This window comes from Oncorhynchus tshawytscha, linkage group LG02, assembly GCF_018296145.1.
Source record: "Oncorhynchus tshawytscha isolate Ot180627B linkage group LG02, Otsh_v2.0, whole genome shotgun sequence".
Classification (NCBI taxonomy): Eukaryota; Metazoa; Chordata; class Actinopteri; order Salmoniformes; family Salmonidae; genus Oncorhynchus; species Oncorhynchus tshawytscha.
Genome location: NC_056430.1, coordinates 53,709,552 through 53,715,033, shown reverse-complemented (window position 1 = coordinate 53,715,033; position 5,482 = coordinate 53,709,552).

The window sequence follows — 5,482 nt, the reverse complement described above, 5'->3', positions numbered from 1 at the left end:
CCCTGTGCCCAAGAATGCGACGGTAACCTGCCTAAATGACTACCGCCCCGTAGCACTCACGTCGGTAGCTATGAAGTGCTTTGAAAGGCTGGTCATGGCTCACGTCAACACCATCATCCCGAATACCCTAGACCCACTCCAATTTGCAAACCGCCCCAACAGATCCACAGATGATGCAATCTCAATCACACTCCACACTGCCCTTTCCCACCTGGACAAAAGGAACACCTATATGAGAATGCTGTTCATTGACTTAAGCTCAGCGTTCAACACCATAGTGCCCACGAAGCTCATCACCAAGCTAAGGACCCTGGGACTAAACACCTCCCTCTGCAACTGGATCCTGGACTTCCTGACGGGCCACCCCCATGTGAAAGGGTAGACAACAACACATCTGACACACTGATCCTCAACACCGGTTCCCCTCAGGGGTTTGTGCTTAGTCCCCTCCTGTACTGCCTGTTCACCCACGACTGCGTGGCCAAGAATGACTTCAACACCATCATTAAATTTGCTGATGACACAACAGTGGTAGGCCTGATCACCAACAACAATGAGACAGCCTATAGGGAGGAGTTCAAAGACCTGGCCGTGTGGTGCCAGGCCAACAACCTCTCCCTCAATGTGAGCAAGACAAAGGAGATGATCATGGACTACAGGAAAACGATGGCCGAACAGGCCCTCTTTCACATCGACGGGGCTGAAGTGAAGGGTTTTGAGAGTTTCGAGTTCCTTGGTGTCCACATCCCCAATAAACTATCATGGTCCAAGACAATACACCAAGACAGTCATGAAGAGGGCACAACAACACCTTTTCCCCCTCAGGAGACTGAAATGATTTGGCATGGGTCCCCAGATCCTCAAAAAGTTCTACAGCTGCACCATCAAGAGCATCCGGACCGGTTGCATCACCGCCTGGGTATGGCAACTGCTTGGTATCTAATGCTACAGAGGTTAATGCGTACGGACCAATACATCACTGGGGCAGAGCTTCCTGCCATCCAGGACCTATATACCAGGCGGTGTTAGAGGAAGGCCCAAAAAATTGTCAGACTCCAGTCACCCAAGTCATAGACTGTTCTCTCTGCAAGCGGTACCGGAGTGCCAAGTCTAGGTCCAAAAGGCTCCTTAACAGCTTCTATCCCCAAGCTATAAGACTGCTGAGCAATTAATCAGATGGCCACCTGGACTATTTGCATTCACAGGCAGTGAAGTGTTTATTCCTCAACAAAAAAGCTTGATGTGAGGGGGGCATCAAACCATAGTGAAAGTGCACTATCGATTTCGAGTCAACCCCTTTAGGAGGTGTGTGCCACCTAGAAATAAATTTAGGATAAACGTACATGTTGTAAGGACCTCTTATATTTTTTCCATAACAGCACATGGATGTGTGGGAAACATAAACAAAAACGTGGGACTTTGTCATATATGCAAAAAGTGAAAATGTTGTCTAACTTTAGTAGTAGCTATAACTAGTCAAGGATGCATCAATGCAATATTGGCACACAACATTTTGTTATAGACAAACAGAAACAAAAGTAATGTTGAATTTGTTGGTTTAAAATATCCCTCTAGTGGCCAGAGGATATAATGATTTAGATCTTTGAATAAACATTTTTATTGTCACATACAATCAGTGCCACCTGTTAAGGTTTGCGTTGGGCTAATGTGTGCCATGTTATCTGATAGGACCAGCTACAATTTAGCGTTTTATCACATGCATGTACATTTTAAGTGGCTGATACACATTTTGTCCTCTAGAACTCGTTTAAATTTAAATGGTTGCTTGTGTTTGTAAGTACGGACCCACCATGTTTTGAGGCTATATTTGTTTACAAACAAAGAAGTAAAACAAGCTTATATTTTAGGTTCTGATAGGGTATGACAGCTGAACTAAGCTCATGAAGCATTTATAAGTTATGAATCAATGGGTACCTATCATTAATTCCTAATTACAAAAATGGATGTAGCAGATTGTACCTTTTTTCCCCAGAAATGAGAAAATACACTATATATACAAAAGTATGCAGACACCCCTTCAAATTAGTGGATTTGGCTATTTCAGCAAAACCCGTTGCAGCCAGGTTTATAAAACACAGCCATGCAATCTCCATAGACAAATATTGGCAGTAGAACGGCCTTACTGAAGAGCTCAGTGACTTTCAACGTGGCACTGTCATTGAATGCCATCTTTCCAACAAGTCTGTTTGTCAAATATCTGCCCTGCTATAGCTGCCCGGGTCAACTGTAAGTGCTGTTATTGTGAAATGAAACTTTAGGAGCAACAACGGCTCAGCTGCGAAGTGGTAGGCCACACAAGCTCACAGAATGGGAGCGCTGAAGTGCATAGCGCATAAAAATTGTCTGTCCTCAGCTGCAATGCTCACTACCGAGTTCCAAACTGCCTCTGGAAGTAACGTCAGCACAAGAACTGTTCGTCGGGACCTTTATGAAATAGGTTTAGCATGGTTGTGGTTAAGCCCCTTAGTTCCAGTGAATGGAAATCTTAACCCTACAACATACTATGACATTCTAGACGATTCTGTGCTTCCAACTTTGTGGCAACAGTTTGGGGATGGCGCTTTCCTGTTTCAGCATGACAATGCCCCCGGGCACAAAGCGAGGTCCATAAAGAAATGGTTTGTCGAGATTGGTGTGGAAAAACTTGACTGGCCGGCACGAGCCCTGACCTCAACCCCATCGAACACCATTGGGATGAATTAGAACACTGACTGCGAGCCAGGCCTAATCGCCCAATATCAGTGCCCGACCTCACTAATGCCCTTGTGGCTTAATGGAAGTCCACGCAGCAATGTTAAACATCCAGTTGAAAGCCTTCCCAGAGCTTTCCGAGCTAAAGGTTAGCTGATGACCACTAGCAGTGGTTAGCTGACTACTAGCTAGTAGCTAATGAGCTGGCTAGCTCCTGTTGGGGGATTCCGGTTCCGAGGTAAAAAAAAATACTTTCGAAAAAACAGATCCACACCACATTGGGTGAGGCGGGTTGCAGGAGAGTATTTTGAAGTTGAGGTTTAGAAAAATATAAAAAAGATATGCAAAGAAAAATATAGAAAAATAAATATACATGGGAAACAACAAGACGAAGTACAAAGACATTTGACTGCTACGCCATCTTGGAAATCTGTTTTTAGAGGATATGTTGCTCTGTTAACATGACAGCAAATGTTTTATTTGATTGAGCGCCATTTAGTTTAGGCTATTTGATCGGAGAAATCTGCATGATGTAAATAGTGTCCGTCTCATTACATTGTCATACATTTTTATCTCCAGCCTGTAAGCTTCAGAAAAAGCCACATACTCTTTGTACCATATACTTTATGTGCTACATGATTTATGTTAGATAATTTGTTTTGACTGAACTTTGGTGGAGCGCTGCATTTCAAAGGGCGGCTTCAGCGCTCGCATAAAAAAGCCCATATGCAGCTGGTTGAGAGAAATTGTCATTGTTTTGGGGCAGAATTATGTGAGGTTTTACGTGTTGTTGTTGGAAGTGTGCCTTGGTCATTGTAGCTCAGAAAATGCCGCCCTCGTCAATCTGCCGCCATAGGCCGTGCCTATAGCATATCATAATCACATCAATAAATTGGTTTTGACAAACTCTGAACAACACTAAATGAAGTAAAGAGAGTCTGCTGTAATGTTTCTTATTAAGCCTTTATTACAGAAAAGACTGAAAAGAGTCGCATTCATTCGTGAATGCAATTTCCGAAATGAAACTGTTTATTTATTGTTTAAGCTAATTATTCAAGGCTTGCTTTATTTAATTTTAAAACTAAAATGCTTGATTGCATTTCAAATCATGAATGACTCATCTGCGGTGTCACGACATGAACAAATTAATGATTGATTGATACAGTAGCCTATAGAAGTAATGAAGTTTAGGCCTAAGTAAGACTAAAAAGGATGTGCTCTTAGGCTTACATCTCGATGGTGGTTAATTAGGATAGGAGTCTCGCTAGCGGGACAACTTCCGGTGAAGCTCGAGGGCGCGCAATTCAAATAAATAATCATAAAATTATGTATTTTAAACATTTAGGTACATACTGTATAAGTATCTTATATCGGCTGAAAGCTGAAATTCTTGTTAATCTAAATCTCTGTCCGAATTACAGTAGCTATTACAGCGAAAACATGCCATGCGATTGTTTGAGGATGGCGCCCCACATCAAAATGTTTTTCCACCGACACAGGTTTCATAAAATCACATATAACGATTAAATATTCACTGACATTTTGAAAATCTTCCTCTTATTTGTCATCCAAAGGGTCCCAGCTATAACATGTAGTTTTGTTAGATAAAATTCTTCTTTATATCCCCAAAAGTCTGTTTAGTTGGCTGCATCGATTTGAGTAATCCACTCATTCAACTTGCAGAGAAAGGAATCCAAAACTCTAGCCGTAAACTTTGTTTCAACAAAATACATTTCTATTTACTCCTCAAATACCCTAAAATGTAATCAAACTATAATATTTCTTACGGAAGTAAGAAGTATGTTAAATAGGAAACCGATTTTAGCAGGTGTGTAATGTCTTCATGGCTCACGCAAACACGAATTTCCAAGACTGCGTCCTTCAGCTAAAACTGATATTTCTTATTCATTTTTGAAGTTGCAAGCCTGATACCTTGAACAAAGCCTACTGACATTCAGTGGAAGCCATAGGAATTGCATCCAGGGAGCTAATTCTCAGTATGACAAGGGGCCTAGCCATAAGAAGTTAAACAAGGCTGCTATACTAAACCTACTAATGATAATGACATTACTTATTATAATAGTAATAAGAAAAATAAGAAAGATCAAGAAAAATGAGCGCTATTATGATTAGAAATATATTTTTTCAGACAATTTGGAACAGTATAAACACTAAATAAATCATATGTAATACCAGAGAGGCTGTTCTAACAAAAAAACCTTTATTACAGCAAAACAAATATTAAACACAGCCAAATTTGTGAAATTGTTTACTTGACATGTAATTTCATGAGGCTTGGTGCTCACGGAATCAGTTGGCTATTAAAACAAAAACTCACAGGCAATAGAAGGATGATCTGTCTTATTTCTGTAGATATATTGATGATTTATAAAGCCAGGCACATTTAAAAGTTATGCTATTGATTATAGACCTAATTAAGTTCGGATTTTCTCTATCCTCACCCTAAGGCTAGGGCTGTTTTCTCATCTCCTTATTCTGCTACTGCCTCCAGCATTATTCTCAACACCAATATGCTGGTTAACTTCGCTATTATGCACATAGCATCATGGTCTAGGAAAAGGCGCCAATTCAACACCGCAATGATATGTTTCAGAACCATGGACAGCGACCACTATCCAACCAGGGTCCCCAATTTGTTATAAAATAGTGTTGCACAATTTTTCTTATGTTATATAATCATATACAATTTCAGTAGCACTACTTAGACTGATTGTAACGGTTTTCCTCCTGGGAAGGAGAGGAGGACCAA